This window comes from Nomia melanderi, chromosome 3 (genome assembly GCF_051020985.1).
Source record: "Nomia melanderi isolate GNS246 chromosome 3, iyNomMela1, whole genome shotgun sequence".
Lineage (NCBI taxonomy): Eukaryota > Metazoa > Arthropoda > Insecta > Hymenoptera > Halictidae > Nomia > Nomia melanderi.
The window spans coordinates 13443137-13470854 of record NC_135001.1 but is presented as its reverse complement, the minus strand read 5'-3'; the positions used below and the strand labels follow the sequence as shown (position 1 = coordinate 13470854).

The window sequence follows — 27718 nt, the reverse complement described above, 5'->3', positions numbered from 1 at the left end:
TATACTGATAACTTAATTCTGCACATTACATTACAAAAATCCATAATATTATTGGCCAATTAGTAGTTTCAATTAGGTGGATTTCCACATATCCTACTTTTGTAATTTTTAAAGTACTAGTATTTGCAAGAAATCCGCGGAATGAATGAAATGAGATTTCTGATAGTCCCTTACTTATAAAGACCATAAAATTATCTAGAAAAATAGTATAAACTAATTAGCCGACTCTAATGCAAGATCTCTTATTTATCAGTATTTCCCTTTCACAAATTACAGCTGGAACGAAATACTTAGCACAATATGCTTAAAAGGCTGTTGATATTTGTTAATTCGAACGATTTGTTTGATTCAGAAAGAAGAACTATTTAATAAAACGACATATTGCGCAGTGAGAAATGTTCTAAATTGTTTTATGTAATTACTCCAACACAGGTCTGCTCTGAGTGACTTTCTCCTCAAACATACACCACTTCTGAATACCAAGCAGAAACTGATACAAACTACTTTCGACGCTACTCGAAGACTCTAATTGAGAAAAATAGAAATTCAGAAAGAAAAAGAAAGCACCATCTGTCAACAGTTCGATGAAACACATTTGCTAAGAACCGAAGTTCTCGATCCCGGAAATTCAAAAAATTATGAAACTTTGTGTGTTAGTAGAGTAAGCTAATCCTAATACGTTGCAATTTTTTTCGTATCGAATTTCACTTTGAATGGGTGAAACCATCCCTTGAAAAAAATGCAAATTTTTCTTCCCCTTAGATTATCTTGAGAACGGTAAGAGATAACGAAAAAAAATTTAAACAAAAAAATATATCCTTTCACGTTTATAAAATTGTAAAATAAAACTTTTTTAAATGTTCAAATTTTTCAAAATACACTCACCACCAACCTTTTTGAAAAATTTTATTTTGTAGTTTCATAGACGTGAAAGAACAATATATTTTTTTGTTTGAACTTTTTTCACTGTCCCTTACCATTTTCAAGATAATCCATGAGAAAGAAAAATTTGCATTTTTTTCAAGGGGTGGTTTCACCTCGTCAAAGTGAAATTCTGTACGAAGAGAAATCGTAATTTATCAGGCGTGACTTACTCTACTTACATACAAAGTTTCATCATTTTTTGAATTTCCGGATTCGAGAAGTTTCCTTGTAAGGTTTACTTTACTCCAAAATATCTGCGAGGCGATCAGACTTCGACGCTTCAAAGTGATAAGAGGTTTATATATACAAGGTGCAGCAATAACTTTAGACATCTGGAATATTTCCGCTTTTTTAGTCGAAAGTTATATGGAACGGAGTGGCCAAAACATTCCAATAATAAGTTTTTACTTAGTGGAAGTGTTTTCAAAGATTGCAATATTCTGCTTTGTTTTTGAGAAAGTAGAGAATATTTAGGTTATTTTGACGATTCAAATATAAAACCGCTTAACTGCAATCGTAATATATTAAAGTCATTAACGGAGTAAGTAAAGTGCACAACTCTAGTTTTTCTAAATTACACCAAGGAAATTTCATCTTTAACATTCAGCAAACTATGTCTGTCAAAAATTACTAAATTGTATATACAAATTTAAATTCACGAGTTAATGTAGGTTCTTACAAAATCGTATGCCACTTATGCGATATCTCGAATTGATCTAGCTGGTCGTTTTCTATCTGTTGTGGGGTCCGCACATTACTACTTCTCCGATTTGGAATTTGTATGGTATATGTGGGCGAGAAAAAACTATGAATGGCGAACGTTTACAGGATTTTTGCGTTTTGTCACCGCCTACCTACACGAGTTGTTATCTGCTGCAGGTATGTTTTTGCTGAGAGCGAGATGCGCGTTGCAACGGATTAGGAAACACTCCGAAAACGGCATGGGTGACTCTCTTTTGGGTCAGCGCAAGTTTACGACACGTCAAACTCTATTGAGACGCAGAAAGAACTTCGACATCTCTCAGTTTAACTGATTCGTCTCTGTTTAACCATAGAATCTAAACTTGATGATCAATAAAAATAAATTGAACTGTAAAATTAACATAGATATTTTTAAATAAAACTGTCGCTAACAGCTGACTTCTGTTTAATTATAATAGACAAAGAAGCGAACCTAAGAAATGTATAAATAAGAAAATATAGAGAATATAGAAAATATAAAAAATATTACTATACGAAATAAGATATTATTGAATCTCAAATCCATCCAAGAATTACTCTTATTAAAAAAATCCTCGTACTTCCATAGCTAGGCTATTCTCCTGATATGAACCCAATTCAGAATATTTGCAGTTTACTTATAATACTTATATTTCTAATACTTATAGTATTTATATTGTTACATATAAGTGTAGTAAACCGTTTACAATACTTATAGTAGCAGCAATCACCGCATTGGCTGATTAAAAAAAAAACATTCTACATACTTGGCAAAATCATTACAAAATTAAAGACACGACAAATGTGTACGTGTACGTTATCATTAGTATACGGTAGGATCCCCTATAATGTGATTAAAAATTCGTAAATATAATAAATAACTGAAAACGTGTTCAGAATTGTTACAGTCAAGAATAACGAAAAAATCCCATCTGCATTGTAAATTTCGCTTAAAACTTACATGTCCCTAACAACGAGGCAATTTCGTGGTCAGTAGGTTCGCCGCCGCAAAACCGCAAAATTTCTTTTTGTGGAAGGAGGAGCCGGCAACGCCAGAAGATATGAAGTAAGGAATAATTGCAACATATGCCGCAATCAAACCGGAAGTGATAAGAAGTGCACGGACCCAGCAATTTGACTACGATACTCTTACATCAATGAATACCGATGCAATATTCAGTATTTCCTATGTCATGAAAAAATCGTTGCGTCACTTTTTTATTTAACGTTGTATGGTGTTGGATTTTAGTCATTGCAACTGTCTAAAATATAGAGAAATTTCTGGTGCTACACAACTTTTTATACGTAAAATTTTTGTATACTTCCAATCATAGCGAAAAGATTCATGTTCAATGATAAATCATGAAAATGTACAATTTTTTAACTTATTTCGGAATTATTGATAATTTCAGCTGCTATTTTATTAAAAATTAAGTGTTTATTGTTTAATTCTAATACTAACCCAAACCTGACCAAAATGATTGACAAACGCCGCCTTCAATTCTTCAAAGATCAGAAAGGTGGTCCATATAATACGTAAGTACGAAAATTCTAAATTGAATTCTAAATAAAATTACAATAACTCCATAACAAATAACAAAATACTATAACTCTGTATGACACAACAAATGTTATTCTGGTTACTGAACAAAGCGTAATGGACATGCTCCCCTTCCTTTATTGACTTCTGCAAATTGTGAATGCCGATTGTTTGCCGTCTCGTGGAGCCAAAGACGAACCACACTAAAGGGCAACAACTCTCGCCGCATCAGGTCACCGACAGGAGAAGGAGACGGGCAACATTAGACCAGATTGCGCAAACTTCTGGTACGCCTCCCTCGCTCTTGTGAAAATACACAGAGATTTTTTCTGGCCAGCTTTATCTAGATAGATAGTAGATGGAATAAACTTCCATGCGCCGTGCATGGAACGGCAGTTCACTTTCTTTCTAGTTTAACCATGTTTAAACAGCTAGAAGCAATAGAAATTATTGCTCCGTCAGCGAGCGAAACTCTAAAATGATTTAAGGTGTTCCGGACTGGAGTACCTGGTTTAAAATGTGGAAAACATTTGTAGGTGAAACTGACGTATAAAAAATTTTATCACTTCCGCTTCATGATGAATGATACATACGTGTATATATAACTCTGTGTACAGTTTTCAGAACTTGGTTTGATTTATTTATTTTCAGATTATTAGCGACTATTATACGATTATGTTCGTGTTGTATTAGTTTCCTTATAATATATCGTATTTATGTACTAAAATCTGTCGATAATACTAGGTGAAATAAAAGACTTCATGCGATTTTTCTTTAGCAATATACCCATGGACACTTAATGTTCGAATGTTTTATTACTTTCACGGTTCATAGGATTACGTAGTAAATTTTAAAATGTACATTCATTATCAGTATTTATCATTTTTAATGTAAAGACCTGGTAGAATATTTGTTTTGCGAGACAAATTACAAATTACTCGCGATTACGTAGTACGATTAATATTATTTTTTTAACTTGCAATTACATAGTACTGTTAATAATACTTATATATTATAAAACGGACAATTACTTTATCGCCTATATTCTTCAGATCTTTTGTCAATTAGCTACTTGATTTTAGTAAAGTATTAATTTATTTTGCATTAATGTTACAACATAATGTAAGATCGATGTAGTGACGATTTTCTTTATCGAAGGAAACAAATTCTTTTAAAACTAATATATGGAGATTGTAATAGCGACTATACGAATGCTTAAAGGAATTGAAATGTTAATAAATTGATATGAAAACAGCACTGGTTTATTTAGCTGGCAAATAAAATTAATCAATTGCAAAATACTCGAAATATACACAGGAAGAATAACAATTATTCGAAATAATTTACAGTATCTCGGTTTTATAGACTTGATTAACGAATTTTTAATAAATAAATATTTTTATATAAATATTCCAATAACATATAATTACTGGCATATGTCAAGCTTCAACACTTTCCACGTGCATTCTTTCCCCAGTTTCATTGCTCATATCTTAGAGGAAGTAATAGGAAACCGTTTCTTCCGGTTAGAAGACCGGTCGGGACAAATTGACAGGCGAGAGAGATCGTGCCTATAGTTGTAGCTTTTCATGATGTCAGGGTACGTTGCTGTTAACCAGATCATTTTTTAGACAGTGCGTGCTTTCTATTCCTTCATTACAAATTATGTTCGACCATTGCAGTAGATTATGGAATCAAGAGAGTATTTTTATATTTCTTAATGTTAACACAAGGTTTGCGGACATTTATTATATAATTTATTCTAGTGTTCCTAAAAAAGTTGATGCTGGTCCATTTGGATCTTGGAAATTAGGAATTTAAAAATAGGCAATGAAGATACATATTTCTGCAATTGCATAAATCAAAATTGATATATTTACCAGATAAGGTTCATAAAATTCAATATGTGTCAAATCAACGCGTTTCATAAACCTACTGTTAATAAATTGACTGCGTCTAAACTTTTACTACCAGTCATACTATTATTCTTGATAGATTAAGAAAACAAGCATTGCAGGGTTAGATATTTATGAATGCAAAGTTATCAATATTTTTCGAGATTCTTTACTTTGAAGGTTCACTGAAAGTTCGCTGTTAGTAAATAAGATAGCAGAGTACATAGTTGTTCTAATATGACAAAATATTCACGCAACACTGAATATTCAAAGTGAAATATTCGTACAACAGTATATACGCATCTATGTACATGATTACTATATTAATTACTAATTAATTGAAGAATGACAAAAATAACAACAAAATATGTTTAACTTAATTGGATAGAATTGGGTTTAAGGGGATTAACTATCTTACGTATTAACTCATTAACTTATTAATTTATTTATTAATATTAAATCAAAAGTTAATAAAAATTAAGTTAAATAAAATCCGTCGATTTAAGTAAAGGTTGAATTTTATGTTACATACTTATTTTCAAGATAATATAGGTCAATGGTGAACTAGCAATTTTGTCTACATCATCTACAATCTTACCGTTTGATGATTTCATAAAGTACCATTATAAGAGTATTTTATAAGGGTCATATTTCACTCAGTATGTGCCCATAACCATAATTATTTTAACACTAAAAGTTTTTTTAACTGTAAAAAGACATTTCACACTTTTCTGTATTATATTGGCCGACATTGCTTATATTGGATTATAATTATTGCTAAGTGCACTTAGCACCTGTATGGTAATTGAAGATAATTCGTTAAAAATACTTAAGATAATTGTCGAGACTGTAAAACCTAATAAATTATAAGTTAGCAATGCAGAAAAAGCAATCGTAACTACTACACGTTGAGTGAAGGAAAAAGTCGAACTGACAAACGTAATTTTCATGTCCTATATCAATATATTTAAATGTTAAATCTCCATGAAATGTTCAAAATTATTATTTTCTTTACTTTAAATACTTAAAATTAGACAGACGCATGGACATTTTCGCAATTAATTACATTTAATTTACTCAAGTATTGAGTAACCCATTTTGTAGATAAAATGTAAATTGCAGCAGAAATTTTTATAAATACAACGTATTTAGAATACTATTGTACATATGTTACATATGCTCATTATTCGACAGTGTTTTTCGTCTTCTAAAAAAGTATATTGTAAATTTGTTTATTTTGAATAATAATATAGTGTTATTAACATATAATTGAAATCACATGAAAAAAATTAAAAGTTTAATTTGTTTCTATAAAAAAAAATCTAGTCGATAAAAACTATTGACTGGAATAGTCATATAAACATTTTGAAAACAGATGAATTATATTTTAATCAATCCAGAGAGACACAGAAAAATGATATTAAACAAAACAAAACTGTTATCGATTCATATTCGATAATATTATTATATTTCATCATGGTCGAAAAGAATAATGAAATAATAAACAATTTATGTAAATATTATATTTAACTTAAACATAATGGGGTTATAAACAAAGTTTTGTATTTTATTTGTGTAATTTTCGAGTAATTATTGTTGAGTAATAAAAGTATTAAAAACGAAAGTGGTTACAGTAAATAAATCCTAATACGAAAATGCGGTTGCATGAAGTGGTTGTAAATGCGTATTATTATTAAAATTAAAAGATGTATATCCATTTATAATTCACATGTATCCGGGTTTAATGTATTCTCAACAAAGGAACACGTTCTATCGGGCTTCGGATCTAACAAGATAAATTGGCTCACATCCTGAATGAGTTTACCTTTTCCTTCAGATTCGTTTGATATCCATGGTAAAAGGAACATGTTAAGTCTAATGTGGACATGACTACGAAATCAGTAATAGTGGATGATTGCACATACATGAAAAAAAAAGAACAAAGAAACAAGTTGACAGCAGCCTTGAAATGAAGTATGAGTACTAAAAAAATGAACTTATACCTTAGTCTTTATTTGTTCGTTCGGAACTAGGTGTCCTAATATCAGAGCTGAGTAAAATCTAGAGCAAGTATACATATTTTGAATAGTATGAAAATTATCATCTTATTTATATTCTATAATGCCTATAATTTCAAATTTTTTAAATGTATAATATTTGAAATTTCGCTGTCTATTTAAAATATCACCTTATTTGAATCCCATAATATTTATAATTTAAATAGACGGCGAAATTTCGTTAAATATTATAGAATATTTTAGTTTTAATGATCTCCAGCATAAAATAAAGTCTTTAAGAAATAAAGAAAATCATAAAGAAAGAAATATTATCATAACGTGGGAAACTATAATAATTGAGAAAATAAATTTAGTTTCACTTTTAATGAAGCTATTCACGTATCATCAAGGATACCTTCAAGCACGTGTGATCAGTATAGCGTAACTAAACAGCTATTCTGCCGAGGCAAACGGCTGAATTGCATTATTATTTCAAGAACAGAATATTTTGTAACTTTGTATTTCGTAAAAGTATCGAATAGCTAATTATTGTACGTTAAATATTATCGAGAACTATTATTATGCAGTATTACTGTCATTATGAACCATATGATGTGCAGTTTTCTTTAAGAAGAAAAACTGGTAACTGAATAAATTACGTTAAATATAATACGTTAAAGCCAATAAAAATGATTAAATCGTTAATACGAGTAACGTATTATTTCATTTTCATTCCTGAATAATTTGAATACATAGTAATTTTCTTTGCACTGGTAAACAGTTAAGTATCTGCAACTGAACAGTATATATTTGGCGAAGTGACAACATGGCAATGCAAAAAGTAACTTGATAAAATTATAGGTATAGAGCATCAATCAGGTGTTTTAACAAATATTAAAAAAAAATCCAAACATACTTAACAAGTCTAATTGGTGTTCTAACTTTGACAGTGTACTTTAAGTAAAATGTAAATGTATTCTTATTGACGTAGTCTATTACTTTTAGTACTAGATGAAAAATATTGCAAACAATCGATACTAGGTAATTTATTTCAATTAAAATCGTTCTTTAAAAATAAACTATTTCGTTTGTAGCAAAATTACCTATTTTAAAAGTTCACCTACTTTTTTATAGACTCTAAAAATAAGATAATATTTTTATTGAGTACATATTTTGAAATATTCATATCGAAATTAAGATTTTAATCGTGTTACATGTACGTAGCCGTACTGAAACTAAGAATAAATTTAATTTCTCCTTGTGTAATAATGCAATTCCTTTTCCGAATTTACTTCCATCGTTATAGAATATTGTAAGAATATATTTAAAATACGAAATAAGAATATTTTATTAAATGCTTAAGATTAAATATTCATTTCACCCGAACCGGCCTACATATTTGAAATATTCCTCCACCTGAACTGCACAATATCTAATAATTCACATCAAAACATCCTTTACCCACATTTTTATCACAAACATGTCATCAGCGAAGCGATTTATTTCCCTGCGACAGTAATTGTGGGTTCCATGGTTATAAATTAATCACACGGCGACCACGAGAAATATTTAATTGACAAAGTAATTAGGGATACATGTAACAACTCGTTCCTACCCAGACGCTCCATATTTGCCCAATATGAAATGAGAGATATTCATCGAACCAGAAAACCAGCATAAAAAGATACAGTTGTCCGTTTATTGTTCTGCAACTGCTTAGAATTTCACTTGCGGCTTTATGATTGTTATTCTTCCGAAGCTATGGACGCTCGTTTGACAAAGGATAATTAACAGGTGATGTGCAATGCATGTATATACCGGGGTCAGTATTTCACGACCTTCGAATAAGGTCTTAATTCTGTCTGCGAGGTACGAGGTAACTACGGGGCCCGCGTACCGGTTGTTAATCTCGTTCTTGGTTCACGAGCCTCATGGGCAGCAACTACGAACAAGGTAATACGGTTCATTCGGCACTAATGTACTCCACTTTCTCTCACATGTCAGTCCAGCAGAAGTCATAACAGGCAACATTTGGAACCCATGGTCATACGCGAGGGCAATTGCATTGGCGATGCATTGTGTTACCTTCGTGGAATATATTTTGACGTGTTGGAAGAGGTACGTCGTAGGTATTATTAACACTAAAACTACTGCACCTGTCAAAATAACGAATTTCAGGTTTCTCAACTCCCAATTGAAGTCCTGAATCCCAAAACAGTGTAAGTCCACTTTTTTAACGTTATCTATACGAATTATTAATTTAATTGTTTTCAGCTTACTTAGAGTTATTTAATCACGTTAAAAATGCATACGTAGCAATTCACTTTTTTCTTAAATATTGAATATGAAAATTTCAGTAAAATAAATTCTCATAAAATATTACATTACATTTATTTACATCTTCTTCCACATAAATCCAGAAAAGATCACGATTTCCCCATCTATCTAATTTCTTATTAGTTTGATATAAACTAATCCGAACTCTTATTAATTCTCTTTCTTAGTTACCTGTCTAATTTCAACTAGCAACTAAATTAACGACCACGAAACGATCGGAACCTTTGTTTCGATTATTCTGTATATTTCAAACTCGCTGAACGTATACTTCCGTGACTAACTATTGTATACGTACAATAAATAACCCAACGTTACAACTTTACGACCGTTTTAATTGGAGACAAAAAAGGTAACGTTCTTTATTAAAATGCAAATACATATTAATTATTATTTATGTGAAGCTTTATGATTTCGGATCGTAATTAATTGAGGACCTGGAGGTTAAGCGGAAAAGGAAGACACACCTGTCACTTCGCATACCGAGGATCAACCGAATTAAATTTTCATTCCATCCTTGATAGTAAGAAATCATTCGGTAGATCGTCAACGCTCTCTCGGAATGTCTGTCGTCTTCGTTCTGTCTCAGGGACACGGGCGGAACGAAACGTGCGCGACGGCTGAGTACATAAGTACATACATACGTATATACATATATACATGTCGTATGCTTGTGCTTCATTCCACACGCAACCGTAACATTACTGATCATGGGAATTTCATTACCTTGATGCATTTTTCTGGATCGCACGAAACGATGGCCGTATCTCAAGGAGCCCGGAAATCATTTTTATTGAAATCTTAAGTAGCCGTCATTACCACCGTTGTACTATGAGCCTTTAACAACCAGAAAGTTGTCGGGGGTCAATTTATGGGGAACTCCGTAAACGCGCAGATGAATATTCTAGATAATTTTGGTTATCAGATCATCATTAAATCATACGAGATATTGTGTATATTCTTTTTTAGATGTAGGTTGCGCGTGAGTAATAGGAACGTATTTATAAAGACATTTATTATTTTAAAAGCATTTATTATTTTTTATTAATGTTAATATATTTGGATAAATTTAGAAAATTTGTTTAACGATAAGTTTTCATGTTTAATCATTGTTTTACTGTATTAATAAGAATTACTTTACAAGAAACATCATTGAATGAACTTGGCTTGCTGCAGCGGTGAAAAGAATTTCAATGCATGGTTAGGAACTCAAACAGTATTTAACGTTTGTGATTATATGTATATCGCACTGTCTACTATAAAGTTTCTAATCATTTTGCAAATCTATTATGAAATTTATGTATATTTAAACTTATTTTTTAAACAAATGTTAAACGTAAAAAATTAAAATAATATGTACAGATATTAATAGGAAGATAATAAATTTCAAGATAGTAGAATCAATTTATAAAGACTTTAATAAATTTTATTATCTTGAGAATCATTTTTCTTTCTTACACTAATTGTACAAATGTTTTGCTTTTCGAACTGTGAACATTTTGACTTACTCTTATTCTTAATTTATATCTGCTAATTTTAATCTTTATATTTTTTCCAGAGTTATATATACATTTATTTTTGCTAATTCGTAATTTAATTTTAAGTATTTCATATTTAAATTATAAAGTCCTTTTATTAGTTACATATTATAACTGTGCACTTATTTATGTCATTTATTCAATACAAAAAACATCGTTGATTTTGGAAACATCGCAAAAAGCAAGTTTTGAATAAAAGTGTTCTTTGCAGTAACTAATGAATTTGTTTTGTTTATACATAACAATCGTAACAAGATAATCAGTAATTTCAAATTCAACAATTTGAAGTGGTTTATCTAAGAGAAATGTATGTACCGCTAAACAATTTACCACTGATCACAGTCTCGCAATTAAACACCACAACCAATAGAAGCGAATTAAATGAATATCCAACAGTACACGTCATTGGAGTGTTTAGAGAAAGCAGCGCTGCTCGAGGTTATTAAACTCATTCGGCGTTTAATATTGGCCAATTTACACTGTCTTGCTTGTACAGTTCGGAACATCCTTCGAACTTTTGAACAGAGGTGTTACACGTCTCTATTGACGGACACGATTTATGATGATCAGAAATTGGGAATGAAGAACATCGCTTTTAAATCATATTCTATGTCGAGGCTCCAGACTGTCTACCGCGAATCAATGTCGTCATGAAAGAAATAATCGCTCTTTTCCTTTCTGTATCTTATTTTTTGCTGCCTCGCGTAGGCTGGCTAAGGAACCGTTTCATGGAAAAATACTCATCGCGGAACATCGCGCTTCCGTTAACCTGTTCACTGTGGAATTTAATTTAAAAATCTCTCGTTTAGCTCGCAGCGAAATCAAAAAATAAAGTGTGTACTCGTCAAACGCAGGACGAATGCACCTATGATATATTTTACTGAAACCCAAAGCAAAACAAAGAAGAATTACATGTTTATCTAAAAAAAACAAATAATTCATCGTTGAAAGACTTATGTAGTATCATTTCAAGCTTCAAGATGACGTGTATACTCGTCAAAAGCAGTTAATTAGTTAATACACTATGCGTGGAAAGGTATTAACCCTTTGCGAACGAGATCAGAATTTTTATATTACGTAGGTTGTTGCAAAAGTTTCGAGAATCCACTGGTATTTAGTTGTTTGTTAGTTTTAGTGTTAAGTGACACTATTTATTTTCAAAATCATTTTGTGTATTTAATATTCTGAAAATAGTAATAATAGAAAAATAAGAAACCCAAAACTCGCCATTTTGACGAATACGATAGTTTTAGTGTACAGAATACCTCGGAAAAGTATTGAAATACCTTTGTCACTTTCACATTCTATGAGTACTCTCCTAAATACTAAATACTTCTGCCTTTTTTGCTTCTTTTGAGCCGTTTAGTAGGTTCAGTGTTTATACCAGTTGAACTGCAATTGGATGTTTCCCATTTAAAAATAACGGTGACAGCGTTACAGGCCGGGAGAGCCGAAAACGCTCCATATAAAAAATTATGTAAAATATCAAGGACCGATGTTGGCTCGTAATGAAATACTGGATGCTCGTAGAATCGAACGCGAACACGCTCGTCGAACTGGAAATAAAAAACGATGTCAACCGCGATCGTTTAGACAGGACAACGTGTTTTTCATAAATATGGAAAGCCACGGGATTATGGAAATTAAGTGTATATTCACGACTGTTCCTTTTTTTTTCTTTTCACGGTAATAGTATTATTTCACGGGGACTAACGCTTGCCCGAAGCGCGCCGTTCAGCGGAGATTTCTGGACTTTGAAATATGATTATGCAAAATCCTTCGAAGAAAATTAACTCATTTCAAAAAGTGGCCGGATATTTATGGAAATTTAATACCAGAACTGAGATCGTGAAAATAACACTAGTTTGAAGTTTCATTTGCCGAGTTTTATCGTGGCACATACGTGACGATAAAAGTTAATTATTTAATGTTTCCATTATTGCAACGATTCTGAAAATTGTGTGTATGACAGGGAATTTCAAACTAATCATTTTGATCGACGCGCTGCCGTTAATCTTCGATAGATACATTTCAATCGATTACGTTTTTTAACAAACTTATTAGTAATATGTGTATTTAGTAGTAATTTTAAACTTATTAGTAATTTTTATATATTTAATTAGATATAAGAAACAACCTGCTCTAATTGATGAATTCAGTTTCTCTTTCCGCCACCTTATTGCACACCTAGTTGTGCATCGAATGCAATCAGAGCGGATCCGATCGATGAATATTTGGAGTAGAGAAATGGACATTTACCTCCTTGTATATGTTTATTTTAAAATATGCCTGATCAGATAAGTACAATTTCCTTTGATTTATTAATTCCGTTTCTCTTCCAATCATCTTATTGTACAAGTTTTTTCAAAAATATATGCCACGACCAGCACTGTGTGATTCTACATCTTTCATTTGATAAAAAAAGATGTAAGAAAGTGCTCAGAAAATTCATCCTAACCTTGAAAAGAAGGGTTAAACATTTTTATTGCTGCACCGTGTTCTACTCATTGCGGCAGTGAATAGTCTGAAAAGAACTATACAATGTAAATAAATAGTTTACTTGCAACTTGCTGTTGAAGTTTCCATGAAAAAGAAAAGGGTTACGACATCCAGTGTCATTTTCTCTTACACGATGGGTCTCAGTGAATAAATGTTACCACGTTAGCTGCCATGAAAAACTTCAGCGTTTGGTGTATCACTTATTATTTTGCAGCAAACACAGAAAGAAACAATTATCAATCGTTTGGTACCACAATCCTTACAGTACACTATTATCTACTTATTTATTCTACAGAATATTTTTATTTGTAATTGTTTCCAAATAATTTGGAAGCTCTGATCATCGTTGACCATCGTGCCAGTCAACATGTTAAATAATGTATTTCATATCTTTGTTTTAATTAAAAGTTAAATTACACTGATACGTGGGTTGTTGCAAAAATTTCGGGAAAGCATGAGAAAAGTTACAAATAAATTTGAACTAATAGCTTTATTGTTTTCCAAAATATTCTCCTTCGACGTGATATATTTTCTATTATGTTGTGTCAACACTCCTTAACCTTAAAACTATGACTGTTTGCGAAAAAGACATAAATAACTGAATTTCGAATTCCCGAAACTCTTGCAGTAACCTATAGTGCAGCTCCCACGTCTGTAGCGGCGACCGACAAGCTAAAAGTGCACAGGAGAAAGGGGAGACGTCCACTGCGGCGGTTGAGCCAGTAGTCATGGCAACAGTTACGCCTCAGTTTCAGCACGTTATTCGTCGAGTCTCACAACAAGAAACGCAAGCGAAACGAAACGCAATTGAGTTAAATGTACGAACATTGGCGTCGGATTTCGTTTCGGTCGCAAATTGAAGTACTAGCTAGACAAAACAATTTTTTCCATACAGATCTTTCGGCCTCATCGGATAACTTTTGCATATCATATTTTTAAAAAATATATGTATATGTTACAGGCAATATGATAAGTCGGTGGTTGTATACAATTACCATTGCCGATTGCGCTTAATTTCTGGGATAATCGAATTTACAGTAACATATATAATTCATTAAGACAATTATCTTCTGGAAAATACTTCCGAACGTTGAAAAATTCCGATCGTGAGATAGCGACGCGCGTCACTAAACACATAAATATTATTAACTTCCGCATATTAAAATTTATATGAAAAAGAAGCTTAAGATTTCGTTTATCGACCTTTGTCGTATAATTTAAGTATCACATGTATGAGGAACATAACCGAAACAGTAAGAACAAGCAACAGAATTAATTAAAACAATTAAACGTCCTTTTTTATGTGTGTTCAACGTCGTCTTCATGCCGAAGGATTTTTTAGCCTGAGTCTTAAGTACCTTGAGAAACCTGTGTTACCAAATCTTCAAGAATCAGACGCCAAAGGTCACCAGGCGCTAAACCAAGCCTGCATTTTCTGCATAAAATTCTGTTACGCTTCAACATTAAGACCCCATAACATCGGTAGTCCTATTGCCTAGATATTAGTGTACGCGACATGTATTTATTTTTAATTTCCTACTAATCGTTGCCCCTGTGCACTTTTAGCAAGGGAAGTTAAAAATTATCTGCTGGTTTTACCAAAGAAACGATATATTTGAGGAAACGTAAATAAATACAAACACTATCCTTACTATATATAGTCTTTATTTGTGTGATAGAAAAGGACACTAGATATCGCAGTCTTTTACTCTCCCATAGGAAATTTAACAACAATTTCCAAATAAACTATTATTTTTTGACTCATGGTTCTTTTCAGTTCTTAACCCTTTCTCAAGGTCTGAATGAATTTTTCGAGCCCTTTTTTAGATCCTTTCCCAACAAATGATACGTGTAAAATTACATGACATGACTTTTTTAACACCCTATACATCTGCTGCATCACATACGATCGGCACAATAAAAGAACGTTTGAAGCAGAGAGACTGACATTCACTTTGCTGTGTCAGTTTCATTTCTAATATTTTTAATCAGATCAGTGTATGCACACTCTCCCATAATTTATTCATAGGATTTCTCTTACGATTATCTTAAATGTATGTCTATCTCTGCTCCAAATAAACCAAAGTCAATCTAATTAATGAACACACAGTGTTTTCATAAAAACACTCTTAGTTTTTTTTAAAAATCGGTTACCGTTAATGAAAGAGGCATTTTATTTCACTACGATAAAATTAGAGTACAGGATAAATTCAATTTTAGAAACTGAATTGATGTCGGAGCATCAAACATTCGTCTAAGAAAGGATTAAAGAATTTGAAAACTTCTTAAATTCTGTGGAATGGATATAATTACAGAAAACAGTAATCGACATACCGACGATTAAAAATAAATGTAAGTATCGATATTATAACTGAAAGTTAGTGCACTGTTAGGACGTTTAGCACTAGAACTATCGCAGAAATGACAAAATGACAGGTTGTAGTTTCAGGTTGACGAATAACGGGTTTCAGTTTTCTTATTTCGCAATTATTGATATTCCAAAACCATTTAATAATCGAAACAATTTTCAAAATATATAATTTCACTTAAATACGATACTAAATATATCAAAAAACCAAAAAAAGATCTGTTGTTACAATTTTTATAAAGACTACATATTAATTATATTAACCCTTTTAAGCTCAGTGGTGTCACGATAATACCTGCTTTTAACATTCTGTTATTACAGCGGCTCACTGGTTTTATATCATCACCACTGGCCTATTTCATAGATAGGTCGGTCTCTGGCCCAGTAACAAAAGAAACTATTCCATAAAATTCCACGAAAAAACATTTTAAGATGTATTCTTAAATTTCGTTCGAATTTGTAACTTTTGTAACAAATGAAAATTATAGTCTTGGAAAATGTACGATCGTTAGTGGTAATTACGCTTACCGATATTTACTGCAGTATAAAAAAGATATTGGCCTCTTGTAAAATTTGGACACAGTCCAAAAAATCATAAAGAATAAAAGTTCTCGGTAGTTTTAATGTTAAAAAGGAACATTATTTATGGAACGACCTGACACAAATGGTACTAAACGGAAGGCTCTATGTAATGTTCCCATTCCAGCCATTTTATTGGTCACGAAAACACGGGGAAGGATAGGTACGAAGAACGCGAAACTTGTTGATACTTTCGCGGGGTTCGATTCATATTTCTGTCCGTCGTAAATCGCGATTGTAGGTTTTCGCTTGTTCCTAGAACGAGCTCGAGCGACACAAGCAAACAGATAATGTTCTCACGCATATCGGAGAAATGGCCGGTCAAGATACCAGGGTCGTGTTTCTGGTTCACGCGTACATAGAATTTGGTGTAAATTTCCAGACCGATTGCGTGCCAATCCGCTCCCCGATTCTTGCGACAACGCTCTTGCCGACTTCCGCGATTTGCCGTAGCGCTAAACGGTTATATACACCTGGACAGGCCAATAAATTTCACTTTTTAAAAAATATTTTCCTTATCCTCGAGGTGTATTGAAACGAAATCTCGTGGAAAGAATTTATAAATGTGACGATTCCATGTAAGTGTAGGGAAAAATGTTATAATAAATGAAGATATGCTTTTGATTTTTATCGGATTTTTCAAAACCGGCAACAGGAATTTGCTGGATAGCGATCTATCGATCGAGTTGAAATTTTGTACGATTATTTTCGATAGATTTAGTACTCGTCGTGGGATTTTTTGGTATCTCTTATAACTCATTTTCAATAGTAACAGATCGTTTTTTAGTTTTGATTTTTAGAAAAGTATTTTAGGAAAGTGATGTGTATATTTTATGTATTTACATTAGAGAGATATTGTTTTTATTCAATTCATTTACGAATTTATTTTTAGAAACACGAACGCTATTTTCAGGACCTGTTACTGTTAAAACTTTGGGTGTGATTACTATTAAAGCTATATCATTTTAAATGATAGTGAGCATTGTTCAATGAAATATAATTTCCTAGTTGTCGTAATTGTATTTGCTATTGCGCATCGACGCACTTATTAGAAAAAAATATTAACATTTAAGTATGGGCGTGAATTTAACCTTTACGTATAGAAATCTGAAAATTACCGATTAATGTTAAATATTCTCGTTTGTAGCGGCTAATGAAGAAATTTATTGTATTTATTTATGTTTACTCATTTAAATATCTGTATATAACAAAAGTATCAACTATATATCGAAAATTTCACTGGTTTCAAGATTCACGATATTTTATATACAGGTCTGCGAGATCGCATGGCCATGCTTAAAGATTAATGAGCATTTTTCTTACAGCTCAGATCAATGAACTTCTGTATAAAATCCATACAAGAAATTACAATAAATTCCCAGAAACGATAAGCATTTAAATTATTGTAATGAGTTGTAAATAAATTATTTAGCAGACATACACATTTTTCCTATTTAGTGATGTTAAATTTAATTATTAAAAGAGTTTATTTTAAATATACAAAGTTATACTTACTACTTTAGACTTAAAATTTGAAAAAATTCAGGAAGTGGAGTTACTTCGATATGGGAATAGCTCGTATCGCAAGCGATTGTCTCGATCGTCGAATCATAGGTCTCGTAGAACGGCTTTGTTGAACGACGTTGGTTGCGTTCTTCAACACTTCCAAATGCGTTTATCTCTCTGAATGGAATTTGATTTCTTTCCTTTATTAAGAATCTCTGTCGCGGAACTAAATACCGGATTACCTTGAATCGAACTCGAAGCTCGAAATTATTTTGGTCACCTGTGACGCGACGGTCAAATTAGTAGAGCTGTCTGATCACTCGATACATTCGACCATGTAAAAACTTCTATTAAGTTAAAATCGAAATTCATTTATTTGTTCATGAAAAAAGGCATTACAGATACGTAAGGTCAAGGACAGTAATGGATACATAGACGTAAAGATGTTGCTTTTTATCAATTACGTACTTAATCTGAATTGTTCATTAACATTTGCACTCTGATGTTTTTCTTTAAAATTAACTTGAAGAGAAATCACACATAAATTAGAGCTATTTTATTCCACATATTGATTTATTATACGAAGTTTGACATTAAATATGTAACTCAATTTTACTGTATCAAACCAGGTGGCATCTGGGAGTCACCTCTAGAGTGCAAAGGGTTAAATGCTATAATCTGACAATCAAATGCATATTTTTAATTCGAAAACGTACAATTTGTACTTGAAGGCGACTTTAGGAAGCACTTTTACTAAAATGCCATTAAAAACTAAAATGTAATTTCTATTAATGTAACCATAATGTGCATTTACGTACATCCTAATCCTAAAAAATAAAGGAATATAATAACATAATGCGAAACATTAAAGGTCTAAATTGAAAGACATTCTAAGGTTGTTGTACAATTTTACGTCCGTTTTATTATCACTTTCATCATTGGAAACCACTACTGCAAACATTATATTTTTTAATTAAAATTATTAGAAAAGTCTGCAGTTTTACATTACCATAATGTTGAAATGTTTATCTAATATAATAATAAAAACAAAATAAAGTGAATAATAATACAACAATAATAGAAAAAGTAATAAGATATGAGATTTGTATGTATTTTTTAAAATTCAATTTTTTTAAAACGTTTCTATGTAATAAAATCGAAATTGAAAAAGTTGATAAGCTAAGTGAGATTAGGAACTAACATTCACAAAACTATATACACATCGGAATTTATGAAACTGTAATATATGTAATAATTGTTCGAAATTTTAACATTAAATATAATGACGAACATAGTTACTAGGGACATTATTATACTATACTATTTCATTTATAACAATATCTAAAACTAGACAAAAAAGCTGTAAAAATACAAAATAATATAAAAATCCGAAGAATAATTCATACATAACGATTTATTGACACTGATGTCTCGAATAATAAATGTCGCGAATTATAAATAGCAAAATGCATCCTAGCTAGAGGACTTTGTTTTAAAATAAATGACATCCACTATTTTACGTCACATTTAGAAGATTAATATTGTACATTAATATTTTAATATCTACTTTTATAAATCGATTCTCCTTATCAGTTTTCGATCACTACTGATGCATAAAAATGTTAAATACACAGAGGTATCGACCCAACTTATGATTAATTGCAATATTTGCAATACTTCCGCAATATTGATTTCGTGAATATTTATAATCACATATTTCAAATTAACTTCATACAATCGAAAAACTCGTTTTTAAATCACATGTATTTTCCATTTTAATAATCTGCTATTTAACGTCGAAGTAAGTGACAAATAACACACATCATATTCGATCATTTTGTTGATATTCTCTTTTGAATTATTTTAAGACAATATTGTGATTGAGATTCTGAATTTATATTGTAACTTTATGTTCCAAAATTAATTGAGTAATTAAAAGTTAATTTATGCAAAGGATTGAACTTTAAAAAGTATAAATTAATATTTGTTTTAAATTATTCGCTAAAATTAACTAAACGCAAATGTACTATGCTGTTTGATAAGGTTATTTGAATATCTTTTGTAAAAAAGTTGAGTTAGGCGACCATTGTTGAATTTTTGTATATATAATACACTATAAGTTCTGTTTTCAGAATTTTTCTTAATTATTTAATTAACAATAATGAATTGAGAAGATTAATTAATAAATCTTAACTAAACCATCTGTATCATGTAAAATCCGCACTACCATATTTTTTTTTGTTTAGCATCAATTTCGAAACAAATACAAAAATTTCAATTGCAGAATAGAATGATATTAGAAATAAGTCGAAAATATTACTTGAAAATATTTACAACTAAAGACAATAAATCCAATTTTTTTGACAAACACTTTTATCAAATATTTAAATTATTTCTTGTTTAAATAATGAAAATTTGTCGCAAAAAATATATAAATAGTATACTATAAATAAAATAGATACTATTAGTGTAATAAGATATAACACAAATAACACTGACCATTTATGAAGATATATTATTCTAGGTAAGAATTATACTTTAAACTAAATTTATTTCATTTACATTTAAATACTATATTTAAATACTTATATTTTAAATACTAATATTTCATATACTTAAAAACATGCACCGAAAAATAAGACACAAAATCTTAATTTGTGAACGAAAAAAATGTTAAGTAGAAAACTGGCAGAAAACCATTCAATTTATCTTAAAATATACGACCATGCAATCAAATTATTAAAACGAAAGAAATCACCTGACATCGTTGATATATCAGCCCATAACTCCTCTTTAGACAATTTCATTAACGCATATATATAAATTATAGAAGAATATTATGTAATGAAAATTCGAAACTCTAATTGAAATAGTTGATTTACAGTACTATAATTTGGCGACTCGTTTTATCTCTGAAACTTTATATATATATTTATTTATTTATTATTATTATTATAATTATTATTTATTTATTTTATCTATACTTTTCAACGTAAAGATAACTAAAAATTGAGAAGCTCGTAATAATAAAATTGCATGATTTCGTTTTTATGTAGTACTCAAACTATCTTACTAAAATTTAAAGAAGAAAGAAATCTTCCCGTCGTTTCAAATTGAATTCCTTGTCAAACTAAAATCAAAAACACTAATAATACAACAGATTACATCAATATAAAATAATCAATTAAGTGATTAATATTAGTATAAAAATACTTCTAATTTTTCTTGACACAAACGTTTTCTTACAAGTACTTTAGCAATAGAAATTTGCATTTCCCATAAATGCATAAAGATTCAAAGTTTAGCAATCGATTTAAAATGAATTATTCACATAAATAATGTCAATGGATATCCGTAACGATTAAGCGTATAATATGTATATGACGAGAGAACAATTTCTCTCAATCAATCAAGATCGATTTAATCCGAATAATCCTTAACAAATATCCGTGGTTATGCAAAGAATGGAAATCACTGTCACAAGTAAATAAGATTGATTTCTTGCAATGCTTTCAATGGTGGCTCGTATACCGATAAAGCTTATGCAAGAGCTATGTCTCGTTTCTGGAGCAGAGATTTAAAGTATGTCACTGCATTTCTTGCATCGCATCGGTATGAAATTAGACCGACCGAAAAATTTCGTAATCGTGAACTCCTGGCTCGTAAAAGATCAATGCGTACCTCATCCATGATTTTCACCTTATTAGAGCCTTTGTGTAAAAACTCACGTTTCATTGAAGCTATAACGAGACTTCGATAAAAGGAAATAATACACCCTTAGGCTTATTTTTACCACAGTTGAGAAACCTAATAATAGGCTTTCAATAAATAAAGTATTAATATTTTGAGTGAAAAGCGAAATTTCAACAAATAAGATACATTTATGTTAAGCGTCTGAAGTATGAAATGGAATACCATAATTTTATATATTTCGTACACATAAACTGCTTGAAATATTTCTCGACGATAAATGTCATTTAAGATAAGACATTTTATTTTTATATTTAACTATTATAAACTACATTACAGTATGCCTTCAATTTAGATTAAATAACATTTTTGTTAGAAAGCGAAATTTCGACAAGTACGACACAGTTATGTTATTAATCTGAAGCACGAACTGGGATAATGTAATCTTGTATTTTGTATGCATATATATGAATGCACTTAAAATATTTCTCGGCGATAAATGTCACTTGAGGGAACTCATTCCATTTTCATGCTGAAATTATAGTATATGTTCGTGAAGGTATTCTCAAAGAAAACATTCTTCTAAATGGTTATTAGCAAATCTGAGTATTTCCTTCGTAGCTCTGTGTTAGTATCTTGGTAACATTAACGGTGTTGGCAACATTAAAATATTTAAAAAGCATTACAACAAAAATTGTTTGTTAATACTAGCAACCGGATAATAAAATATTACTTTTATTTTATAAAATTAAATTGTAATATTTATTTTTAATTTTATTTTATAGTATTTATTTTTAAAGTAATATATTATTAATATATAATGTAGTAACATCGTAATATAACATTTATGTTTAAAGTGAAAACTTTACCATCGGATAAACAATAATTATTATTATCACTAATATTACAGAACATTTAATTCTTATAAAAATTATAAGAGTACGCTTTGTTAAGTTTCTACTGGCATTCATTGCATTGCGTAAGTGAAACAATGAATGTATCACTTTCATACTATCAATGATTACAAATCAAGAAAATTAAAACTAGTTATTTAACACTAGATTTACGGACATTTATTGTACAGTTTGTTCTATCGTTCTTAGACAAATTCATACTCGTTCATTTAGATTTCGGAAATTAGAGGTTTAAAAGGAGTTAATTAGGATAGATTGTAACTTCATCAATCAAAATCGACCCAAACATTGACCAACTAATGTTTACAAACTTCAATATAAGTTGAATCGACTCGTTACGTAAATCTAGTATCAAGAAAATTAAAGCCACAGTTAATAACGTTTATCTCAGTCGTAAACGAAGTAAATGGTACCTACTTACTCAGTGCACTTATTTATCTCGAAATCGACTTATCCCGACCAATTGCTATCATTATTTTAAATGATTAACAAACAGTTCAGTGGGCAAAAGTTTCGAAAGATTCCCTGGAAATCTCGATTGGCTGTTTGAAGAATTCGTTTCCAGGATACGATCGTTAAATACATCAACCATATCAATGGTCTTGAGCGTCGGTGAAAGGAATAATGCTCTGCAACCATTATCTCAATCGCGTTCTGTCGTAGAATAATGCAATTGTTGGTAGGGTCGCCGCGTTGGTCGAGCGGTTATTATATATGGACATGAATTAATTATCTGCTCGGTGCCCGTATACCTGGCAATAATTGGCCGCATATCTGTCCCCATTGTCGAGGTCGTTAACATTGCGCGAATGCTGATTACAAGCGCAACAGCTGAAAAGTTCGCCTCTGAGAATGTCCTTGCGTAGATAGGCACCGCATGAGTGATTTTCGCATCGTTACTTCTTGCATAACGAGTGTGTGATTACGGGTGTGCAGTAACACCCTTGCCTCCCCGTCTGCGCATCGCAGGTGACGATCAACCGATGACACCTTTTACGCAATCAGAGTTTCTTTCTTCATTTCCGATTACAGACGAAAAGGTCACATTATCTTGGCATGTCTACATATCAATCCTCCCGGAATCCTTTCGTATTCACGGTGTACCTCGCGAATAACACCAGCCACATGCGATTCAAATTTACTAACCACTTCCGTGTACGTTCTTTCTAAATTTCCTCGCTGTATTGTTTTCTATAACAATGTAACATATTTTCTTTAAGATGAAAGTGTTTTACCACGCCATTGTATTCGAATTAAACGTTGAATAGCGTTTTATTCGTGTTTCATTGCTCTATGAAGTCATGCTGCTAGATTTCTCGCTTTCAGTGAAAGTTTGAGTTAAACACTTTGAGAATGGAATTTCAAATGGAGTGATCAGAACAGTTTCGACAGTTGTTGTTCTTTAAGTATTATTTATGTTTTGCCGATACCGGTGCAAATATTAGGATACTCCACAAGGAAGGTTCTATCAGCAATTTCTATTATAATGACATTCAATTTTCACCTCAAATTAATTATCTAATGGTACAATGTTGTGGACAGTAGCATAAAAGAATTTCATTTTGATAAAAGATATTACAAATTTGTGATACAATTTGATATACGTCAAACTTTATGAAGGAATGCCGACTGGATACGGTGGCTGCCGAACTTTATGTCGAGGTAGACAAAAAAAGAAGCTAGCTAAGGGAAGGTACACCGAATTTAAAAAAAGTATAGGATATTCAAGGATGAAATTTTTTTCTACGGTCCAGGGGGTCAGATCCCCATTACCGGTGTCTGTCAGGAGTGCATGAGCAGGCTCCGGGACGCCGTTAACCGGTGACTACAATGCGAAGGTGTTTGACCTCTTGGCTCCCGCAGCACACAGAGTCACAAGTGATCATAACGCACCTCGCAGGACAACAGAGGTCAATGTTTTCACCCGTATTGAAGATAGGAGAAAAGAGGGCAAGAGGAGCGCGGATATCGAGCTCCAAGGTATCGCGAGGAATTCAAGGTTAACGAGATCTCCTCAGCGGAACCCCGGCCTAAGCTACACCCATGTGGCAGAAACAGGAACACCTACTCTCACAGGAAGGATGCTTCAGAAATCGCAAGGAAGCGAAGAGACAACGACACCGACGGAACCAATGTTACCGAAACGCGAATACATTAACGGGATGCGGAAGTTCGAAGAGAAAGCACTGTCGAAGATGAAGTCAACCAACTTAATGATGAAAGAAGCAACGGAACGCCAACGAAACATGTCGATGAATGTCAAGAATGGCCTGGTAGAGCTGACGGAATTCGTCTAGGTAGCTGGATTCTCTCGAGCCAGCTGGATGAGGACCGAAAATCTGAGCCGTCAAGGAGCCATCTCGATTCAAGCAGAGCTACAAACGCTAGGCGGAACGCCACGCAAATATCCCAGCCGAGAAGAAGAAGAAGAAACGAAAGAGGGACCGGAAAGGCCTGAGAAAGAATTCCGACTGATTTCACCACGGGGTGAGAAGAAGAGGAGAAAAAAAGGCCAAGAAGCGGATAAGATTGAAGTCGAGGTTACGGATGCTGTCGAAGAAGAAGAGCGCGAAGATCCTAGAAAGGGGGAAAATAAAAATAAGATGAATCTTCTGCGGGGTGAGAAAGTAGACAGTAGTACCACGGTGCTACCGATGCCTGGAAGAAAGGACACAAGCCTGGGGACCGTAAAGTACCAAGGTACTGTGTCCTATTCGCAGAGACTGGTGGTGACCAGAAAAACTTGACGCACATTCCAGAATCGGAAAGCCGTTAGGTTTTACGGGAAAACTTAGGAAAGATAAATAGGCCAAAAAGGTAATCTATTTATTATAAGGAAATATGCACAGGAGTAATATAGCGGATAACATGTTAGGCCAGATTCTATACGAACAGAAGGCTGAGCTGATGATCATTAGCGAGTAGTACAGAGATAGGGATCAACCGTCCTGGTATTGCAACCTCATAGACACTGCCAGCCGTCTGGATATCGGAACCCGGAAGAATGCTTGTGAAAAGACACGAGAGTGGGTATGATTTCGTCTGGGTCGAGAATGAGTCGGTGACTTTTTTCAACTGTTACATCACTCCAAACGAGAGGATCCAGGAGTTTAAGAACAAGGTGGACGGCCTCGAAAATGCGATCCTTAAATGTACAGGGGAAGTACTGTTGGAAAGTGATCTAAATGCCAAGACAGTAGAATGGGCATGACTGCCACGTTCCGGCGACCAGGATACAGGAAGACCATCCCTGACGTCACACTGGCCACGGAGGGGACTTCGTCCCGGATTACGGAGTGGGTGGTACTAAAGGGGTACACAAGTAGTGACCACCAGTATATTTCAAAGATCCTTGAGGTGGAACCTCAATAAAATCAAAAGGGAAAAATTCATAGGAGAACTCCGTAGAGGGACACGTTTAGTAGAGGTGCTCACGGTGGACAATGCCATATCGGCGGAGGCAGTCATGAAGCTTATCACTTCAGCTCAGGGCCACAGGTTTTACAGCTGCCTTGTCGAGCTTCTCGTAATTCCGAATGTCCGAAACGTCTTTAACACGGTAAAATGGTCGGATATGCTTGATGCTTTCAAGTACTCGTTTGAAGTTCCGGGATATCTCCTTCGGACGATAGAGTCCTACCTTGGAGATTGTATAGTGCTGTACGACACCAGGGAGGGACAGAGAAGAACAGAGCTTAGCACAGGGGGGGTTCAGTCCTCGGACCAGATCTCTGGAACGCTCCTTATGACAGCTTGCTAAGGAGAAAGATACCAGAGGACACAGTCCTAATAGGATATGCTGACGACATCGCGGTCCTGATAAAGGCGCGGACCCTCGAACACGCGCAGTTAAAGCTCGACAATATGATACGCACTGTCAATAGGTGGATGGAAGAGCATGGACTCTCACTGGCCGTGAATAAGACCGAAATTGTAGTTCTGACAAAGGCGAATCCCTACATCCTGCCTTGGCATCAATTCCAAGTTAAAATTCGGCAAGCACTAGTGTACGTTAAGCCCTCAGTACGCTGATGACAAATACTGAGGGACCCAACCTAGGCAAAAGAAAGCTGCTCACGAATGTGACCCTCTCAACCATGTTGTACGGCGCAGAGGTGTAGGTGGACGTCCTACAGAGGGAGTTCTATTGCAAGTGTCTGGCGACAGTTCAAAGACAAAAGGCCCTTAGAATAGCACCGGCGTATTGGACGGTATTCGAGTCCACGGTGCTGATGATCGCTGGGGTGATTCCCATCGCACTCCTTGCGAGCAACGGGATAGAGGAGACCCCGATTAGAAATAGAAGAAGGCGAAATTGATCTGGATACGATTATCGAAACAATCATGGCGAAGAAAAGAAATTGGGACAAAATATCCTATTATATCGAGGACATTCTCCGCGAGATGTTCGATCTGGACGGTCAATCAGAGGAGATAAAAGCCCCATGTTGGAATGTTTCATGGAAAATTGTCAATATTTTATATTAAGTGTTAAAGTTTTGTGAGAAATTAGTATATATATTTTTATATTCGTTCTGTTACTATTGTTATGCATTCAACGTACGATTACCTCCTCTTTTGCCACAGTTCTTCTATTACGATGTGACAAAGTTGTCAATATTTTCGAATGTTTTATAGAAGATTGTCAGTATTTCGAACAGTTAAAATTTTCTAAGAAAAAATTGTCAAGTACGTAAGTTTATCTCAGCTGATTTTAAGATATTGTATAACGAAGCTGACAACTGACTTTAACTTTCTTTCCGATGACTCGGGCCACCGTTTCTGTTGCGATGCCTTAACCTTGACCCGTATCGAACTAGACCGATTCTTAAGTAGGTTCTCGTGCACATTTCGCAATATTGTTTCGAACAGCAATTTCACTTCGGTCGTAACACAAGTCGGGAAGCAACGTGGCCTGACGCATTGCCACCCATTGATCGTCAGATTCATCAAGATCGGTATCAATCACGGTTCACAAATATTCGAATTGTTTTGAATATATATTTTTATCCAAGATAATTAACCGACTGAATTCCTGTCAGTCGAATACTTTATTCGAATAATAATTTAGCTCTCAATTAATTATTCTGTTTATTCATTCAAATAATTTATTCGTATGATAATGCAAATAATTTTGAGCAAGTATTCATGTATTCGACGTCTATTTCTTCGACGTCATACGTCAGTGCATACCTCTGAACCCATAAAAATATT

At 32.9% G+C, this 27718-nt stretch overlaps 1 protein-coding gene across 11 annotated transcripts in view; it reads right to left on the bottom strand.

The window, feature by feature from the left end:
• Positions 1–27718, bottom strand: part of sona (sol narae metalloprotease) — a 115047-nt gene that overhangs the window by 40246 nt on the left and 47083 nt on the right. Inside the window, exon 1 of one of the 11 annotated variants that reach the window (XM_076366370.1) lies at positions 16695–16814. The exons of the other annotated variants lie outside the window; for them this stretch is intronic. The gene's annotated coding sequence lies outside the window, so the exon portion shown is untranslated. Of the gene's footprint in view, positions 1–16694; positions 16815–27718 lie in introns of those variants that run through there. 11 annotated transcript variants of the gene reach the window in all.